This window comes from Chiloscyllium plagiosum, unplaced genomic scaffold, assembly GCF_004010195.1.
Source record: "Chiloscyllium plagiosum isolate BGI_BamShark_2017 unplaced genomic scaffold, ASM401019v2 scaf_9187, whole genome shotgun sequence".
In the NCBI taxonomy this organism is placed as follows: Eukaryota; Metazoa; Chordata; class Chondrichthyes; order Orectolobiformes; family Hemiscylliidae; genus Chiloscyllium; species Chiloscyllium plagiosum.
In genome coordinates this window covers 13,813-15,073 of record NW_025214176.1, presented here as the reverse complement: position 1 = coordinate 15,073, position 1,261 = coordinate 13,813, and positions in this window count along the sequence as shown.

Sequence of the window (1,261 nt, the reverse complement as noted above, 5' to 3'; positions counted from 1 at the left end):
CCCTGTGGCAGAACCCAATAAAACCCTCTCCCATTTCAACAAAGACTTGACACTCCTAGACGTCCTCCACCCGCCCCCTTCAGGGGGGCACTTCAAAGGGACACTCAAAATATAGTAAATATTTTTATATAGATATAAACATATAAAATTAAGTTTTTTAAAAAATACGACACTTTATGCCAGAACCAAACCTTCATCTTAACATCATCTTCTTGAAATGTCCACCATCAGCTGCACCCTCCCCTCTGATAAATCATCATATCCCAACACCTTCACCTCCAACATTCGCCTTTCGAGCTACCATCCTCCACCCAAATCTCCATTCCAATGAACTATCTATTAGCCCCCTTACCCTCAAATGTCGAGTGCCCTGCTCTCAACATTCGCCTTTCGAGCTACCATCCTCCACCCAAATCTCCATTCCAATTATCTATCGATCAGCCACCTGACCCCCAAATGTCGAGTGCCCTGCTGTACACATGCTGCCTGACATGCTGTCCATTCCAACGCCAGACCATTCTCTCTGATCTCCTGCATCATTACTGAATACTTTCTCCTCGTCGATGTTTCCTACTACAAGGACGTTTGTCATAGTAAGCAGCAATATTGCTTGAAGAAACGACTGTCAGGTATTAATGTTAAATCTTGAAATAATTCGGCCACTAACACAAACAAGCTTCCAAATCACCTTTAATCTCTCAGGCTGCTGTATTATTCCACACCTGTCAGTTATTCTATTTTAAATTAGAGTCGTCACTCCTTTACGCCCTCATCAATGTTCCATGCACGTGGACGACCCCACATCTATTATCTTAATCTGTCAAAGGATACATGTAGAATCACATGGAAAGCTGGAAAGCACTATTATTTCTTGACGGAGTGAAATAACGGGGGATGGGAGGGGGTGGGTGTGAGTGCACATGATAGAGTAGGGGGGGGGGGGGGGGGGGGGGGGGGGGGGGGGGTGTTGGTGGCAGTAAGGGAGCTTGGTGTGCAGTGTGGATCATTTTGAAAATCAAACAATATGTACTTTCTCCAGTTGTAGCTTAACATCCCTTTCAGCCGTTTCTCATTCGCAGTCATCCTTACCAAAAAAAAGGAAAGTCTGATGAAAGTCTCAGATTTGAGATGAATGGAAGTGATTCATACAGGGCCAATTGGTACACCGTACTAAATTGTAATTTAGCTATTATGAATCAAGATTATAAATCAATCACCTAAGGGATGACCTCTCATCTGGTTAAAGCTGGGATAATACTTA